The 20,097-nt window shown below is 36.2% G+C and overlaps 1 pseudogene; it reads left to right on the top strand.

Moving 5' to 3' along the window:
• The first annotated feature begins 6,082 nt into the window (after window positions 1-6,082).
• Window positions 6,083-8,442, top strand: LOC109676994 (Golgi reassembly-stacking protein 2 pseudogene; annotated as a pseudogene).
• The last annotated feature ends 11,655 nt before the right edge of the window (window positions 8,443-20,097 follow it).

Genomic DNA, 20,097 nt, shown 5'->3' with positions numbered 1-20,097 from the left:
ACTCAGTAATGCCAAAAATAAAATAAATAAGTACAATATTACCTTGATGAGTTGGCTGCAAAATTTGGGGAACATGACATGTTCTCCACAATGACACGTATCCCAGAGCAAACATCGTTTTTGACTATTCCTAACCTGTCCAAAGGACCAAAAGTAGCAACCAGTTGTCTGGGGAAAGGAAGCCTTATAAGAGCACAGCATGGCTACCTTGCCATATATTAGGTACTTTTGTATAGAAGGAATGGATTCCATTTTAATTTTTTCTGAGATTGGAACTGACACATGGATAGAAGGTACAGGAGACAGACAAAAGTAATTTCTAATGAGTGTGAGTGACAGAACTCTGTTTCTCAATTACTCACTGACTCTTCATTAGAAGAAGTGTTCACAGTGCAAGATCATCATCCATTAAGTACTTTGAGAGAGGATTCCCATATTAGAATAGAGGTAGAGTCAACTGCGATTTAATGTCTGCCCTAGATCTAATATTCTAGATGCTAAGAAATGTCAGTCTTGAGATTCAGTCACCAAATATATATTAATCAATATATCTTCAATCATCTTCTATGTATCAGTAAAAAAAATACACTTTGTTCCTGCCTCTTGAAATGATACATCCAACAGAAGTGCTAAAAATTAAGCAGATAATTGCATAAATAACTGGTTTAATTACTAAATTTAATTGTAATAAGAATTCAGAAAAAGAAAGTGTTTTTATGACAATATAATTCAGAGTCTATTGGAGGGTAAGGGAAGGAAGTGAGTTGCTTTTTTGTTTGTTTTTGGTGGGACACTAGAGTTTCAACTCAGGGCTTTGCCAAGCAGTCACATGCAAAGCAGGCATTCTCCAGTCCATTTTGTTCAGGTTATTTTTCGAGATGGGGTCTTATGAACTGTTTTCCTTGCTGGCCTCAAACTGCTATCCTCCTGATTTCAGACTCTCAAGTGACTAAGTTTATAGGTATGAACCACCCAGTCCCAGGTGAAAGTTCTTCCTTAGCACTCAACATCGCTTAAAACCTTTCTGATTCATTGGTATGCTATGGATATTGGTTGAGGATTGATTTTTTTTTTCTCATTGAAAAGTTCTCCCTGAGCCACATATTATTTGATTAGATTTGGGTTCATACTTTGGCTCTTTTATTTTGTTTGAGTGATTCGTTTTTGTTGGCTCTGACACCAGAGCCCACTGCTCAATACTCTGAGCTATACCTTAAAAGTGAAATTCCTTCCTTACCCTTGACTTTAAAGCTCAAAATACTATTGTTTAAATGTCACCTCTAAAACCATGGAGTGGAAGAACAATGACTCTAGAAGTAAATGCACCCATCCTTCTGAATGTATTACAGAATCTACAGAATAAAATCTTTTTTATCTAAATTAAAGATGGACTCTCACAAAGCTTCAAAGCGCTGATGATCTGAAAGGAGTAGCCAGTGCTTATGAAATGCTGTGAATAATTACATTCTGAGATTTATTGGTGACCACTCTTGTGTCTGTAGAAGATTGGCTGACCAGATAAAACCAGGCAGTGACTGGAGGGATGACTCGAACCACTCAATCTTTTGAAATTTCTAAGGAGTTTTCCAATTGGAAAATCTACATTCACATGCTATATAGGCAGATCTTTACATAGGCTGCATGAATTCAGCTGGCCCAAGCTGCTCTATTTGACAATGACCAATTCAGTGTCTGAGAAACATCGGCATGTTTCAGATCTCAGGGATATCCATCATGCCTGCCCAGAGTCAAACTGAACACGTCTATGTCTGTGAGGTAAGTTATTGAATCTATAATGTTGGTTAGCTTTGAATCAGTTAAGAAATACAACATTGTACAATAGCATTCAGCATGGTATCAAAGGAGGACCATGCAATCAGAAGGGGTCACCTAAACCATTCTTGAGTGAGGGTGTAGTTTCCATAGTGTAACTTGTGGTGAGACATATAATGGTAACTTTTGTTTAACACCTGTGGATGGTGCAGCTGCTGTGAGCATATGGCAATTGCTTGGACCTTCTTAATAAGAGAATTTACAAAACAGTCTCTAACTTAAACTGAGAGTTGTGCATTTGTCATTGAAAGCTTTTATATTCAAAGTCTTGGTTTTAATTTTATAAAGAATTATTTGGCTACAAAATACTGGCCTAGCAAAGATATTTTATGAATGAAACAAAGGAGTCTCTTTAATTTATCCTGAATTATATAAATAAGGGAAAATGAGAGATAGGAAGAAGCAAATATGAAGATTTATTTATCTCCCAGTGATTCCACATTCCACATTTGGTCTTTGAGCAAACATTATCTATAAATGCCATAAGAACTCTTCTATAACAGACTTCAGGATAAAATACCTTTGAAAAAAAAGAAACAAAATTTTATTAAAATGACATCAAACTCAATAAAGAATTTATTATAGAAATTATACAACTTCTGAACATGAAATATATATAAACTACATGAATTAGTCTCAGTTTCAATCATTTATCCTATATCCAAGAATGTATTTCTCGGCAAATATTAATCATATTCTTGAAAAATGAAAATAGTGCACATTGAGGGTTTACTATGTTCTTGGCACAATTACACTCTTTATCTCTCTCATCTCATTTAACATTGCCAAGAACCCTCTGAAGTAGGTGCTACTATGATTCCCATTATGGTAACAGAACTGACTCTTAGAGAAGTAAATAGACCAAGTTTTTTTTTTTTTTTAAGATAGTTCATGTGTATATAAAATAGAATTTGACTTAAGTTATTTTGAGTTTAAAGCCTGGATGTTAATTACAACTATTAGTATTTATAAAGCGGCACAACTAATTGACTGGAAAGCAATAAATTTAAGCTTGTCTTTGAACAAATCTCAAGCAAAGATTTGTTTGAAGTGGTTAATGACAAACAACAGTTACTTTGCTTTTGAGGTTTTATTTTTATCATTTAAAAAATAAATTTATGTATTAGGTGGCTTGAAATTGTATAGACATTGTTACAAATCATAATTATCATTTACTAAAGTAATGTCCTGTGTAAGTCGGGTGTGCTGAGAATTTGGAGGTCACATCTGAACTTTCATGTGACATTGGCAGGTAACTGGGATGGGTGCTATGATTTCTTGTCTTAATTGCTGTCCTCTCTTGATATTAGATCAGTAGACCTGGTTGCCAGTGACTTGTGACAGGTAAATGGATGAATTTAGGGATGAAAACCACAAGCATACTTTTCAGGAACAATTACATCACCAAGGTTAAAGTGTTCAGGATGGAGATTTTCCTTTTTCAACATTACTCTCCCCTGAAATGTGTCATTCCTCAAGGTCTTATACTTTTGATAAATGTGGAATAATTTCTTTCCTAAAGATCTATCTGCTGGGGTAACAGAGTTTGGGGAGTGAGGATGACATTCATGATAGAGGGACACAAAAATCTGGCAAGCAACAGCAATGTCATTGCAGCAATTAATAAATTGAGTGACACTACATACCTTAAGTTCTTCATTTTCTGAATAGGCTTTTCTTTTCCATTGGATTATTTTATACTTTTGACTTTTTAACATGTTATATCCAAGTGTCTGATTGTAAGTGTGCCCATCTGTGTCTAATATTATTGACATTTGTATTTTTATGCATAGCATTGAGGTTTATTATTCACTGATTAACTCTTCAGACTTAAATGAATAGCTGAAAGAATAAGGCAAATTGTTCTTGTTTCTTTCTTCTTTTTGAGGACATTCTTTCCATTGTGGTAATATGTGGCATAATAAATCTGTGTTTTAAAGGAAATGTTTTGCCTTGTTATTTCACAAAACAATTTCAGATTAGTTCTTACTTTTTTTCTTAATGTCTTTAGGGAATGTAAACGCTATGTGTGAATGAAGTGGTGAATGACAAGAATATTTTGATGCTCTTGCATCAATGAGGTTTCTGATACAAAAACTAGGTTTACACAATGTTCATTACTTTGTCAGTTTATCATTGCAGTGTCCAAATTAATAACATAGAATTCAGACTGAAAAATAAAAGTCCTGTGCTTATTTCTAGGTAGAACACATGTCAGTAGCTCAGTGTCTGCTATGTGGAAAGACCGAGAAAGTTTCTTCATCAAAACTTCCATGAATGTTTGATATCTGCTTATTTATTTTCTGCAGAAAGCAGCCTCTTGGTGTTTGATGCCCCAGAAGCAACTGTTGAGTTTGATTACAGAGAGCTCTCCTCAAAAGAAGCCCAGCTGGATGCATCCTGCTTGTTGCCTTGTTCTTTTTCATGGAAAGAAAGGAGAAAGAAGAGCTCTTTGTGGACTTGGTAATTGTTTGTAGCACTGGCAGAGCCTCAAATGATATTTGTTCTGTTACAGTGACTTCCAACAGGAGCCTTCATTTTTGCTTCAGATGAAAGTTGGACAACATGCAAAGGCTTAGACTAAACAGTCAGATGCTTTGAAATCCTAGTCATTGGTCTTTGTTTGTAAATACATTTTGCTGCTGTCGCACTAGTGTTTAATTAGAATAATTTGTAAGAAAAAATAACGTGCTTTGTTTGGTTCTAGTTCTCTATTAAACATTTAAATAGAGAGCAGGTAATTATTAGAGGGGAAGGAAAAAGTGCAAAAGTTTAGGATTAGCCTTGTTTGAATAACTATTAAGTTTTAATGATTCTGGTAATGTGCTCAGTCTCTTAAAGGTTATGAGACTGATATTTCTTCACTTTTTTTGTGGTGAGAGAATTAGTTTAATCATTAGGGGATGTCACTGGGGAGCTCTTGCTCAAGGGTTTCTTTTGAGTTTATTCCTGGAAAGGAATGAAACTGGCAGGAAGAAAGGCAGTTTTCTGATGTGTCTGATGACCATTTCCAGGAAAGTTTGGATAGTCAAACCACAAGGATTCCTGGGCTCTATTATAAACACCCCCCAACCCTCCCCCCCAAAAAAAACAACCAAAAAAGTTCACCCATAACAATTGTTACACTCTTTTATACAAAAGATTTTTGTCACATACAAAAATCTTTATACAAGGAGTAAAATCCTGAGGATGCTAAAAAGAAATAAATCCTAACATTTGGCAAGTGAAAAACACTGTCTTGCACAGAATAAGGTCGTTCTGCCCCATTCAGTAGACTAGATGGTAGGGGAAACCATGCTAGATGTGAGAGAGCCTTTTTAACAAATTGTCTCTGATGTGATGGGACTGAATTTTTATTCCTATATTCTGATTTCAATGATATTCTTAAAAATCAGTAATTTATATAGTCATTAAATACCTGAGCCATTAAGTTAGAACAATGATTGTCTTGTTCATTTATTTATTTGGTTGTTTATCCATGCCACAAGCATTTGCTGGGCATCTTATTAGAGACAGACACAAGGTATTTGTGGAATAAGTGAGCAAAATAGAAATATTTGTACTTTCATGGAATTTTCAACCTTAATGAAAAAATATAGCATAATGGAAAAGGTTTTCTTGAATGTGGTACTTCATATGACAGAAGTAAAACATTTGGACAACTCTCAGAACTCAATCAAGATGTTTTTCTCTTGGTTGGAATGTGCTCATGTTAGTACATGTGTGCTCTCTCTTCTGATTCACTTGTGAAAACATTATCTTTTTAAACCACTTGGCAGATTTTGCCTCCTTTTGAGCCTTGATAACTTATGAAAGATTGAACTCTGGGCAGTGACTTTGTTGCCTTAATACCTATAGTAAGCAGTTACAGTACCTATTAGAGTCCTTTCCTGGCCCTGTAGAATTTGGAATTTACTCATGATTACATAAAAGTATATCATCAGACGGGTTTTTAAAAATTTATTGTCCCTTTATGAAAAAACAATCAGGTATTTTGCATGAATTCATTGTGGAAATTCTTACTAATGAATCTGGAACTTATTAGTCAAATACTTGATATAATTGATCCACTTGAGGTCTCAAAAGAAAGATAGTTTTGATAGTTTGCAAAGTATTATAACAGTGTTCTCATTTCATTATCAGATGTTACTGTGGAATGTACATGTGACCATGACCATTGGCATATAACATATTGCATTTTCTAGTTTATTTTTGTGATGATGTTTAAAAAAACATATAAGTTAGTGCTACACCGAAGAGCTGAGTGGACGGTGCACGGGGGAGGGGAGCAGCGCAGAGCCCGGCTTGGCCACACTGATCGCCCGCCGCCATGGGCTCCTCGCAGAGCATCGAGACCCCGGGCGGCAGCACGGAAGGCTACCACGTTCTGCGGGTACAAGAAAATTCCCCAGGACATAGAGCTGGACTGGAGCCTTTCTTTGACTTCATTGTTTCTATTAATGGTTCGAGATTAAAAAAAGACAATGACACTCTTAAGGATCTACTGAAAGCGAATGTTGAAAGACCTATAAAAATGCTCATCTACAGCAGCAAAACCCTAGAGCTTCGAGAGACCTCAGTCACACCGAGCAACATGTAGGGCGGCCAGGGCTTGCTGGGAGTGAGCATTTGCTTCTGCAGCTTCGATGGGGCAAACGAGAATGTTTGGCATGTGTTGGAAGTAGAATCAAATTCTCCTGCAGCACTGGCAGGCCTTAGACCTCACAGTGATTACATCATTGGAGCAGATACAGTCATGAATGAGTCTGAAGATCTATTCAGCCTTATTGAAACACATGAAGCAAAGCCACTGAAGCTTTATGTGTATAACACAGACACTGATAACTGTCGAGAAGTGATTATCACACCAAATTCTGCATGGGGTGGAGAAGGCAGTTTAGGATGTGGCATTGGATATGGGTATTTGCATCAAATACCTTCACGCCCATTTGAAGAAGGAAAAAAAATTTCTCTCCCAGGACAAATGACTGGTACACTTGTTACTCCTCTTAAAGATGGATTCACGGAGGTACGGCTGTCCTCAGTCAATCCCCCAGCTTTGTCATCACCAGGAACTAGAGGAATTGAAAAGGCTCTGTCTGGACTTTCTATTAGCTCAACCCCGCCAGCTGTCAGTAATGTTCTTAGTACAGGTGTACCCACAGTACCATTGCTGCCACCACAAGTAAATCAATCCCTCACTTCTGTGCCACCAATGAACCCAACTACTACATTACCAAGTCTGATGCCTTTGCCAGCAGGACTGCCTAATCTCCCCAACCTCCCTAACCTCAACCTCCCTGCGCCACACATCATGCTAGGTGTTGGCCTGCCGGAGCTCATGAACCCCGGTTTGCCACTTCTTCCTTCCTTGCCTCCCCGAAACTTACCTGGCATTGCACCTCTCCCCATGCCTTCCGAGTTCCTCCCGTCATTCCCTTTGGTTCCAGAGGGCTCTGCTACAGCCAGCTCAGGGGAGCTGCTGTCTTCCCTCCCACCCACCAGCAGCCCGCCTTCCGACCCTCTCAGGACTACTGCAAAGTCAGACGCTGTGTCCTCACTCACTGTGGATGTGATCCCCCCACTTCCAAGGCCCCCACCACTGTTGAGAACAGAGTCAGAGACTCCACCCCTGCCAATGAGAAGCCTGTTTCTGCAGTTACGGATGCAAATGCTTCTGAGTCACCTTAACTTTGAACCATTCTTCAGAATTTCTTTAACCACAGGATCATGTCTGGAAATGCAAACAATTATTAATTTCATACTAGTTTGTACCTTATCTATAGGCGTCCTGTAAATAATTCTAAGGGGAAAACTAAGCAAGAGGACATGGGCTTATATCCTGCCAAATTGGGGTGGGCTCATGGGCCAGGAGGGAAATGTCAGAAAGTCCTTGTATTTTAAACAACAAAAAAGAATTGTAAGGGTGGCTTTTTGCCAGGCATCCACTGCCATTCTGGGGTGTACAGCTTTGGGAACAGAGGTGGCAGGGTATCCGCTAGCTTCCCAGTTCCCTTGTTGCTCCTTCTATAAGAAAATGAAATATTTTATGCCTCGTGCTCACAAACAACTTTGTAAATGATTTGCAAGAATGCAGACCACCTCACTAAATCGCTAAAGGAAAAGGTCTCTGAGTTGCATCTCTATTAAGGTTTACACAAAGATTCCAGTTAAAGATGTTAACATTATACAATGTGCACTCATAATTGGACATCTTTTTATTCAGCCTGTACACAGATCCTTGTTTTGAGCTCTCAGAATTACTCAGACAACATTTTGTAACTGCTGCTGTTGCTTTACACATCCCCATAGGTGGCACTTCAGGAGAAATAAAGGTGATGTTGCATGGTTTTAAACCAGAAGGTGGCACTTTGTGGCTACTTAACGATAGCACTGTACTGGGAAAGCATAGAAACAGCAATAAATGACAGTGACTTTACTTTCTTCTTGTGTTACATTCACATTACAGCTCAGGTGCCACATGCACTTGTTATCCTCCAAAGTAATTGTTCATGATTTATGTTTGCTTTTTTTAAGTTTTCTAAGGGAGATGGTAAATTAACTGGAATTGATTTATTGAATGAAATTAAATGCATATTATACCCGTTTTTGAAAAAAAAATATGTTATACCTATATGTTCAAAGTGACATAGCATTCTAACAATTACATGGATTAATGTATAATTGATATGCAGTGAGTATAACCAGAAACTCTCCATAAATCAGTGAGTCTTTGATTACTTGTTACCTCTGACACAAGTAATTATTTTATTAAAATAACATATCAAAAGTTATGACCTAATTTAAGACAAATTAGATGTTGGATTTTTTTCATCTCTTGAGACGATCATGTGATTTTTGTCACTAATTCTGTTTATGGGCAGTATTACATTTACTGATTTGCATTTGTTGAACCATTCCTGAATCTCTGGAGTGAAATCAGCTTGATCTTGGTGTATGACATTTTTAATGTGATGTTGAATTCAGTTTCAAGTATTTTATTGAGAAATTTGGGGTCTATTTTCATTAAGGAAATTGGTCTATACTTCTTTTTGTTGTGCCTTTATCTGGTTTTGGTACCAGATTAACGTTGGCTTTGTAGAATGAGTTTGGTGGCATTCTTTACCTTTGTATTTTATGGAATATTTTGAGAAGCTTGGTGTTCTTTAAAGGTTTGGTAGAATTCAGGATTTAATCCATCCAGTTTTTGGCTTTTGTTTATTGTGATACTATTATTATTGCTTTAATCACATTCTCATTATTTGTTAAGGATATATTTAGGGTATTTATATCCTCTAGTTTGGGTTTGTCCATTTCATATGTCTTTCATTTCTGCATTGTGCTTTGTGCATCTGTTGGGATGTTTATTTCATTCAATTTATTTATTTTATGGAGATCTTCTTGCTGGACACCCTTGTCTTGGGGTCATAATCCTATAGAGTGCTGTACTTAAATAAGTGGATATAACTTCTAAGTCTAAAATGCTGGAATGACCATCTGTGAAGACTCATCATTCCAAGTAGAATTGTCCTTAGACTAATGTAGCCAAACACCTCTCTAACATTTTCAGAAAAAAAAAATTGACACAATTTTCCTGAGTAATCCATTCTCTGGGCTTTTTACTCACATGACCAATGCTATATTAAAAACTGAATGAATAAAACTGTAAGTTTTCCTCATGAAAAACAAGATATTAAAGAGAAAGTGTATGGGATAAAGGTATAAGAAATAGTGAGAGAGAACACAAAATAGGTACAGAGTATGACAAAGCAATTAAAAATGATTTTGAAAAAGAAAAAGAAAAGCCAGGCACCATTGTATGCCTGTAATCCTAGCTTTTTGAGAGGCTGAGATTAGGAAGATTGTGATTTGAGACCAATTTGGGCAAAAAGCAAGACCTCATGTCAACCGATGGCTTGGCATGCTTGTCATCTCAAACTGCTCGGGATGCTGACATTGGGAGACTCAAGATTCCAGACTGGCCTGGGCAAAAAGTGAGACTGTACCTTCAAAATAACCAGAACAAAAAGGTAGATATGTGGCTTAAGTGGTCAAGTTCCTGCCTCACAAACACCGGTACCTCAAAACTAGATAATAATATTGAATATTAATAATAAAAAAACCCCCCACCAATCAATATTTCTCCCTTGCTGAGGAGAAGAGCATAGGTTTTGCCTCCCCAGGCTTGTCTTTTGCAGTTCCCTTTGTTTAGGGGGCAACTGTATTTCTCTAAAGTTAGACCAGGAAAGGCTTTTTGCAGGCTGGGCCCAGTGCTGCCTTCCCTGCTGGGCTGAATTCCTCTCAGTGTTTGTGCATGCCTACTAATGCAGGGAGAGCCGGAGCTGCCCTCCACCTGAGAACATTCTTTCTACCAGAGCTCCCCAGGGTTTGATGATCCAGAAGTGCTCCTCACCGTGTGGGGTTGGGGGCAGAAATCCCTGAGTTGGGGCTGCTTTCTGCTAAATCTCCCTGGCCCCCTGAGTGTGACCAAAGCCATCAGACCAAAGCAATCTGCACTGGCAGACAAGGCATCGATCTCTGATTGATCTTGTGTGCCCTGACCACACAGTTCTTGGTTCTAGCACCCCCTTTGACACAGAACAGAGCATAGCAAGAGTGAGAAATGCATTTGTAAGCACACAGGAAAGAAGAAGATGGAGGTCACGTAATCAATACAAATCATCTTTTATTCATATTCACAGCATTCTTTCTTGAAAATAAACTGACTGCAAATTTTTAAAAAGCACTATTTTCCATAATTAGCTTTTCTGAAAGTTTGGATGAATCTCATTTTCCCCACTGTTTTATTTATTTTTAAATTGACACAAAGTAACTGTGTGTATGAGTTCAGTGAGCTATATCAATACTTGTATACAATGAATAATGTATAATGATAAAATCAGAGTAATTAACATTTCCTTCTTAAACATTTATCATTTCTTTGCTTTGAGAACCCCCAGATTTATCTGTCTTAGAACTTTATGAAATATATAATAAATTGTTGGGAATCAGACTCACCCTATCGGGCTGAGAGGAAAGTGTGTAATGCGTACCAAAATATCATTAGGCAGGTAGAATAAGTCCTTGATTAGCTTTCAACAGTTTTATAGTCTCAACTTATCATGAGGAGAACTTGCAGTTTTATTCATTCAGTTTTTAATATAGCATTGGTCATGTGCATACAAAGCCCAGAGAATGGATTACTCAGGAAAATTGTGTGAATTTTTTTTCTTTCTGAAAATGTTGGAGAGGTGTTTGGCTACATTAGTCTAAGGACAATTCTACTTGGAATGATGAGCCTTCACAGATGGTCATTCCAGCATTTTAGACTTAGAAGTTATATCCACTTATTTAAGTGCAGCACTCCATGGTTATTAGACATTTATTTTCAGAAAGCAATCAACAACTTGGACCTAAAGGAGTTAGGTATTTTGGAAAGTAGAGAGTTATGTATGAAACATGTCTAGATGGTGGACTTCTTAACACAATGTAACATGCTTAGAGATTTCCAGACGTGAATGCAAGAGGGTGGAAATGACTTTCAGAACTCATTTATAAGAAGAATATGCCTCCCGTCTCTTTAACAATAGAAAATATCTCCTACAAAATACTTGTGCTATTTAGAGTTTTGGTGACATCTGAGTGACTGAAATTCAGCTGTGAGTGGATTACATCGAATTCAATGTGAAGCTTTGAATAGTTTTTCTCCTAGCTAATATCCTTGGTGAGGAGTGCTTCTTATCCACACAGAATTCCAGGATCTTTCAACTTACTGAGAGAAGATGTTATACTCGTGCCTTTACTAATAGAATAAAGCATGTGAAGCATGTGCACATTCTCAGGAAGAGGAATCTTTATTAGAATTAATCTATTTTATTTACTTTCAGAGGTGTAGCTCAGTGGGGAGTGCTTGACTGGCATGTACAAGGCCCTGGATTCAATTCCGAACACTGCACAGCAAAACAATATCCCCTACCCTATTTTACGTATTATTGTATTAAGCAAAATTTAAGTCACAGTTGACATATAAAATGGTATTGTTCTGTTACCTTTTGAGTTTTCTTCCATCTCTCTTTGTGTAACCTTCACACATATAACAATAATAATAATACCTAATTTCGAAGTAGTAGATAGCAAATTTGATATTCTTTGCAAAGAAGCATTCATCTTGACATTTAGAAATTTTCTATTGACTATAGAATCCCCTGAAAGATCATTCAATAGAAACCACAGTCAGCTTGTACTATGAAGTAAGGAATGACATTAATGCTTATCTTAAAGTCTTGTTATGTTATGATAGTCAATATTTGTGAAGAACTCAGGCTAGTGTTTGACATGGTAAATGCTAAAGAATTGCTTGATGAATGAATAAATCTCCTTCTATCCATGCCATGTTAAGTCCATTCTCCATGTTAGGACTTACGCTATTCTTTCTGCCTGGATTCCCACTTCTCTTTCTATTCAGCTAAGTACTGTGGTTCTCAAGAACCAATCAGATTTTACATTCCAAAGCTTTTCATGACACCTCCAGTCTCTACTGATTTCACCTTTCTTCTATATTCTATTGCACTTAGACACAAATACAGAATTTGATTTATTTACCCCTAACCACTGGTTCTTAAAAATGGTAGGGCATTGGAATTCCCTGGAGAGCTTTCCTAAAATATACATCCCTTAGCCCAGCTCCCAAAATTTCAGACTCAGTCAGTCCTGGCTGGCAGCAAAACATGTACATTTTTAGAAAGCTCCCCAGAAAAGTTGATACATGCCCCTCGTCAAGAAACACTAATAACAATGACCTCTTGCATGGTTTTGTGAAAGTTTTAATCAGCAAAGTTGTAACATTCTTGAGTATTTAGAACATGCTTTTGTTTCTCTTGTGTATCACCCCACAAGTGCTGAAGATATGGCCCCTACTGAATAACACTTCTCTTCTTTTACTGCAGGATCTCTGAGAGCAGTGTCCAGGACATACATTGCCAAGGAATATGAAGGGGCAAAAAGATCCATGAATGGATCACTCAACTATTACTAGAGTTATACTCTGTCATGAGTAATCACAAGTAATCACTTATTGAAATAAATAAGCATTTACTATTTACATTTCTGGAGTCAGCAGGGATAGGCTTCTTTATCTGTTGATGGGTCTATTGGCTTCTGGCGTGGTCCATGTGCCTGCAGCTCATTAGCTTATTCTTGTGTCTGTGAACTGAATCTGTTTCACCTGACTTTGACCCCCTTCCCTCTTGAGGCAAGCAGGCTAGCGAGTGCAAGAATTCTCACAGCACCAACAGGAGCAAGAGGACATCTCAGATGTGCAGTTCCATTTCAAGCCGCTATCTGCATTGCATCAGTCAAATCAGCCAAAATGAGGTGCATGGAGGAAGCTTATCATGGAAAGAGGGTAGCACATATTACAGGGCGAAAGCTATGAACACAGAAACGTGGGAAGAATTGGTGTCATTTTTCCAACTACCACAATGAAGCTCTTCTTAATATTTCTTTTCTGCACGGAACCCTTTTTGATGCTTTACAGAAGGTCAATTCTTATTGTATATAACCCTGATTAAAATGTCATTAAAACAACCTGACCACCTCTGAGAAGGCAAGCAAGTAATCTTGTTCAGAGAAAAAAAAAGTTATAAGTAAACAATCATGAATGCCATTTCATTTGCCATTAAATAGAAAAATATCCCCTTGTATTTCACGGACTTCCTGTCACTCAGATGATATGTCACACTTCACTAAACTAGAACATCAAATGCAGAAAACAATATATCTGCTGCTCAATAAGATTATCTGTTCCTTGAACAAGGTTTGAGGAAATGTCAACATGATGTGTTTGGATACAGGAAATTAAGCCAAGAACTGCAACTAGAAAAATCTTAAAAGTACCCCAAATTTTCTTTGAAGCAATACAGCATCTTTTTGTCACCTGGTGTTGCTTTGTGATCTGTTATAAAGCAATGTGTGAAGAATATCCAAAAGTCCAATTTAGAATTGCCAGAAAATCAGCTTGGGGATGATAGAGGGTTTGTATGAAGCTCCTTAGTTTCCAGGAAGGCCATGCCATCTCTTTGTCTACAGGTCTTTATTTCCTAAAAAATGAGAACATTATTAAGTAACATGGCATAACCAACTATGAATATATAACATATATGTTCATTACCAAAATGATAGATACATTACTATGACTTTTTGTGTGTGGTACTGAAGAATGAAACCCAGGGCCTTATGTCTGCTAGGCAAGTCCTCTACCACTGCAGCCATGCCCACAGCCTCATTACTGTGACATTTTTCTCTAAATGAACGTGATCATTTTCTGTATTTGATTTTTTAAAAACTTGCTTTCAAGGTAGGTACTTCAGTGATTCCTGGTGAGAGATTGGTCAGATATACAAATATTACATGAAATATTATAATAAAATTGTTTTATATTCTTGTTTCATCATTTTTTTGTGCAATTGGATTTTAAGCAAATCATCTAACTACTCAATATTCGTATCTATAAAAGAAGACAATTTGTATACATAAATAGCAGGAGCATTTGAATATGTGGCCAAGTAATAGATAAAGGACCTGAGGCAATTTCTAGGTCTGCCAGATACACGTAGTCATTCCTTTATATCCAAGGGCGATTTGATGCCAAAAATCCATGCATGCCCAAGCTCCTTACATAAAATGTGTAGTATTTGCATGTATCCTCTTGTATACTTCAAATCACCTCCATATTACTTAAAATATCTAAGACAGTGTAAATTCTATGTGCATAGTTGTCATACTGTATTGTTTAGGAAATAATGATAAGGAAAAAAGTCCGCACATGTTTATCACAGACAATTGTTTTCTGAAACTTCAGTTCACAGTTGGTTGAATCCATGGATATGTAACTCTCAGATACGAAGTAATGACTATACTTTTATTTGTGTAGGTTGTGTAGAATCACTGTCCTGGTAGATTTATCTTTGCTAACAGTGTTATTTTAAGTTTTGCTTGGTTTCTCTTTCTAAGAAGAGGGACTTTAACCCATAGGATCAAGAAAATAATAGGCAGCCTAGACATGTACATTCAGGTGTGGGCTTATACACCATACCGAGGAGACTTCAGTCTTTATCGCCTTGCATTGATGGCAAGATTTTTCAGTCATAGCTACAGAAGTAAAGAAGGTAAGTTGAGATTTTGATATAACAGAAAAGTTTCTCTTGAGACTTTTTAAATTGTTAGAGAAGAGAGAAACTCAGAGAGGCATGATAAGGTCTTTCTCTGAGAAGTGGTGACATTTCAAAATATATATGATTACATAGGAGCCAGAGGACAGGTCCATTTTCCTTGCAAGTTAGAAATGATAATACTCCACAGCATTAAGGACGCTCACCCTCTTGTCTAAATACACATTTGTATGTCCACTTTGTCTCTAGGCAACACAACAACAGTAGGAGCAGACTGCTAGAAAAGCTAGGTCCTCAGGAGAGTGGAGGTTAAAGGCCATTTTTCTATTTCTAATGGAGAATCCTGAGGAACTAATGTTGTAATTTCTCTTTCGGTCAGAAGGAAGAAATAATAGCTTAGGAATTTGATTCCCTTATGAACTCTTTAATGGGCCAATATAGCTAGTGGCACTTGCAGAAAAGAAAGTCTAGAAAGCACTTGGGCAAGCTAAGCTGACTTAAGGACACCATGCAATTAAGAGATGCTAGCAGAGCAATTCCACCCAGGATGAAGGGAACAACAGCGGACTCTGGCTTGGGATCAGCCCACACTCACCTTGAGGAAGTAAAGACTATAATATGAGTAATGCCAGTGGCAGAAAATGAATTATTTCAAAGTATTTGTTTTCAACAGTTGGACTTGTGGTACCTTTGTGAAAAACACAGTGAAATAAATGTTTAATAGCCAAATGATATCTTGATGTCAATGGCACTAGTAAGCACTTGTATTTTCAGCTTTATTTTACTGCTTGATGGGACAAGCTAAAATTGAAGAACAGTGATTTTCAGTATGTAAAAGCTGCATGTTATTGCCTTAAGATGGAAAAATGAGGGCAATGTCATTTCTGAAATGGCAAGAGAGAAAGCACAGAAAAATGGATAACTAATGTCTAGATTTATAATTTGATATTAATATACATCAAAGGTTATCAATATATTCAACTAGACAAGAGAATAAAAGATTAAAACAGATTGGTTTTAAGGGACCAATCTGCATATGAGGAAAAATGTTCTGATTAATTTGCATACAGAAAATTTTGAGTCTTTCATTTGATAAAAAGAAAAGTTGTGAATGAATATGGAATTGGTGGTGCTAGCAAGGACTTTCATGGTGTGAAAACCATTTCCCTATCAATTAGGGTGAGACCTTTGTACTGCTGAAAATGCATTCAATCAAGTGACAGGCTTTAATTAGATAGGACCATTCAGTTTTCATACTCACCATCTCTATCTTTCCATGATCCATTTCCTCATCTGAGGGAGGCATGAACAAAAATTATTTCAGTCATCCTAAAGAGAAGGTTTTAAAGTATAGAGTTAGCTGTCAAAAACAGAGGCTGGTTTCCAATTATGAGAACATTTGCCCATTTGTCTTTCATTCTGGAAGACATATTTGTGCCTAGCTTATTGGGCTCCATTTTCTTATACTTTGAGAGCTCAGTTCTATCATAACTATTTCAAATTCAAGGACTTGCTCAATTTTAGAAAACTTTCTAGATGTTTTACCTGTAGCCAAATTGTCTACTATGTGTAAATAAGTTTTATAAAAATTTCACATGCAGTAAAGATGTCCAGCAAAAGCTTAAAGGATCCAAATAATTTGGAAGAGTTTTTTGGAATATGTGGATTTTAGAAAACTAGATGTAAAAAAAAAAATTAAACGGCTAAGTGTTTGGGCTAAATGAACAGACTTCATTTCTTTAGTAATTACTGGAGTGTTTTCAGATATACATAAATTTACTGGCATCAGACTTCCAGGTTTTTCCACCTCCAGTTTTTCATGAGGGGAGGAAGCCTGAAGCAGGGAGTTTTGTCATTTGAGTAACTAGAAATATTAACTTTTATTTTGATTTCTTTGAAATTAGCATGTGACTATATGCATGTGACTTTATGCTCCTCCCTGAACAAGTTTGAAAATATTTCTATGATGTCTACTATAAAATAGAATGGAGACCCAATTTTATATGACTCCCAGTAGTGTTGCACCTTAATTACTTGCCCAAATGAGCAAGACACATGAAATGTATGATCTCTGTTTTGGACCCTACTTTGATGATAGAGTTAGATATAGCCTGATAGGCTAAGAATTATTGGTTAACTTTCATCATTTTTAGAGGATTACATACAAAAATACATTTGTTTATTTGATATTGTTTTCAAAACTAGAGTATATATTTTTAAACTGTTCATTATTTGGTGAGTATATACTAAAAATTATAATCCATACAAATATTTGGCTTTAATTATGCTACTTTTTAATTTTCTTACCTTTAGTTTAAACTATCATTATTTCTTTCCTGAGCAATTATAATTGCTTCCTATTGGTCTCCATGTTTCTACACATATCCCACGACAGACTTCTTTACCCAGCAGACAGAATGATTAATTTAAAACATTAACTAGACTATATTCCAATGATGTACTACATCACTGAATGGTTTCCACTGGTAGGTAGATTTCTAAGATGTCTTCCAAGATTTCCACCCCTCCATGTATGCATAATATGATTATTTGGAAGGACAATCCTTTGAATGTGAACAAGGCTTGTGAAGTAAACATGATGTCATTTTGTGCTTGAGATTGTTATGTTATTTGACAAAATGGATTTTGCAGATGTAATTAAGGTCTGCAGATTAGACCAAAGGGAAATTATCCTGAGCAAGCCTGAGCTAATCTGGTGATCCCTTTAAAGGGATCTAAGGCTTTCCAGAAGTTGGAGAGATTTGTTATCAGCCAGATTGTCTCCTGTTGTCCTGGAAGGAAACAACCTTGTATGCCTAGGAGACATCTGAACTCTTGTGTCTGTTGCAGCATAATTCTCAAGAGCCAAGATAAGGAAATGATTGAAGTGTCTGCCGACAGATGAATGAATGAAAAAAAATTTGGTATCTGTACACACAATGGAATACTATTCAGCTTTTAAAAAATTACACATGTCATTTGTGACATGGATGAACCTAGATCACATTACATTAAGTGAAATAAATGCAGAAACAATTACCATATGGCCTCACAAATACTGGGAAAGGGGTGACATTGGCCAATGGGTACAAACTTATAGTTAGTTAGAAGAATAAATTCTGGTGTTGTACTGCATAGCAATGACTATAGTCAATAATGATATATTGTGTATTTTAAAATAAGTAAAAAAAATTTAAATGCTTTCATCACAAAGAAATGATAAATATTTGAGTGGAGGAATATACTAATTAGCCTTATTTGATCATCCTGTAATGTATACATGAATCAAAACATCACATTGTACTCCATAAGTACATACAATTATTTGTTAATTAAAAATAAAACTATAAAAAATAAATGGACAGTTGGTCTGGTTGAATATCCAATAAACTTGGTAGAAAGGATTGTCTTACTGGGCTTAAGAATTTAATATTTGTATTTTAATTTTGTAGACTAAAAAAATTTGAAAGAAATAAAAACAAAGAAGGAAGAAAGGAAGGAAGGAAGGAAAGAATGAAAGAAAAAAGAAAGGAAACTGTATTGCCGGGGAAGGTAGCAAAGTATTCTCAATTTTTCTTCCTCATCTGTACAATTTTACTAGTGTTCATTTTGCTTATCTATTACCTATAATTACCAAATATATTTTTGTTATTATTTTGAACAAATTATTATCTGTTACATCAATTTATAATAAGAAAAATAAAACATTTGATTCTTACCTTCATTTATTCTTTCTCTAATGCTCTTTTCTTTCAGCAGTCTTGAATTTCTGACATATTTCCTTTTTTCTGAAGAATTTCTTCAGAAGAATTTCTATTTTGTATTTCTTAGAAAATAGGTCTAAGGGTGACAAATTTCCTTAATTTTTATTTGGGAAAGTTTATATTTCTCCTTCATTATTTTCTTTTTGGTGGTGCTGTGGGTGGAACTTGGAACCTCATACTTGCTAAGCAGGTGCTCTGTTACTTTAACCATTTCACCAGCTCTTTTTGTATTGGCTTTTTGAGATAGGGTCTTACATTTTATACTCAGACTGGTGTAGACAATGATTCTTCTAGTTGTGCCTCTTCAGATAGCTGGGATGACAAGCATGCCACCTTACCCAGCTATTGGTTGAGAAGGGATCTCACAAACTTTTTGTCTGGACCATAATCCTCCTGACCACAGCCTCCTAAGTGGCTAGGATTACAGGTTTGAGCCACAGTAACTGGCCTCTCTTTCATTTTGAATGCTGATTTCACTGAACATAGAATTCTAGCATGTTTAATTTTTATTTTGCTTTGTTTTCCCTCATTTTAAATAAATATTTCATTCCCCTCTCTTCTTGCTTACATGATTTCTGATGTGAAGTCCAATGTAATTCGTATCCTTGCTGCTTTGTAGTTAAGTGTTATTTCCTGTGGCTTCATTCAAGGTTTTCTCTTTGTCTTTGATTATCTGCAGTTTCAGTTCAATATGCCTTGGGTGTATTACATACATACATATGATATTAATATACCATATGTAAGTCTCATGTTTGGTGTATTCTGAACTTCCTGGATCTTTGATTTCATCTGTTCTTTTTGCCTTTTCTTCTCCTTCTAATATTTTCATTATAAAAACTTAGACATTTTGCAATTGTTTCATAGTTCTTGGATATTATGTTGTATTTCTAAACAATTTTTTCTCTTTCATGTCAATCTTGCAAGTTTCCACTGATATTTCTTCATGTTCACTTATTCTTCCCTTACCCAATCCAGTCTATGAAGAGCCCATGAAAAACGTTTCATTTCTAATATGTTTTTCATTTATAGCATTTTATTCTGATTCTTTCTTACAGTTTTCATCTCTCTGCTTTCATTACCCATCTGTTGTTGCATGTAGTAAACTTTTTATATGAATCGCCCCTATTCATTGCTTAAAATTTTTTATTTGATATTCCAATATATCTGCCATGCCTGTGTCTGTTTTGATTCTTTCTGTGTCTCTTCAAACTGTGGTGGCGAATGGGGGGTTGTTTTGCTTTTGTGTCTTTTTGTATGCCATGTAATTTTTTGTTTAAGCCATACATGAAGTACCACATCAATGTCACTGAGGTAAACTGACTTTAGTGTCA

The sequence above is a fragment of the Castor canadensis genome, chromosome 1, assembly GCF_047511655.1.
Source record: "Castor canadensis chromosome 1, mCasCan1.hap1v2, whole genome shotgun sequence".
NCBI lineage: Eukaryota > Metazoa > Chordata > Mammalia > Rodentia > Castoridae > Castor > Castor canadensis.
The sequence above is the reverse complement of the archived record's forward strand: the minus strand, read 5'-3'. Positions and strand labels throughout refer to the sequence as shown.